Source organism: Girardinichthys multiradiatus, chromosome 19, assembly GCF_021462225.1.
Source record: "Girardinichthys multiradiatus isolate DD_20200921_A chromosome 19, DD_fGirMul_XY1, whole genome shotgun sequence".
Lineage (NCBI taxonomy): Eukaryota > Metazoa > Chordata > Actinopteri > Cyprinodontiformes > Goodeidae > Girardinichthys > Girardinichthys multiradiatus.
The window spans coordinates 4,113,239-4,113,537 of NC_061811.1; positions in this window are offsets into that span (position 1 = coordinate 4,113,239).

Consider the following 299-nt stretch of genomic DNA (forward strand, 5'->3'; position numbering starts at 1 on the left):
CAATAAAAAAAATAAAAAATGTAACATCTGAAATAAGGAACCTGCTACTAGTCACTTTTGTTTCTTCTTGTGATATCCTGCTTAAATTGGTCACGTATAAAGGAAATTGGTCTCCAAGGAATTGAGCAGGGAATGAATGTAAGTAATTTAAATTACTGAACAACTGGTTGGCACATACTGAGTATTATCTGCTCAGATGTTATGAGAAACTGAAGGCGGACCCAACTTAAGCAAGAATAATTGCACCATTTATGAGTCAAACGTGTGGTGAGGAGTCACAGAGGGCATTCAGAATCCTA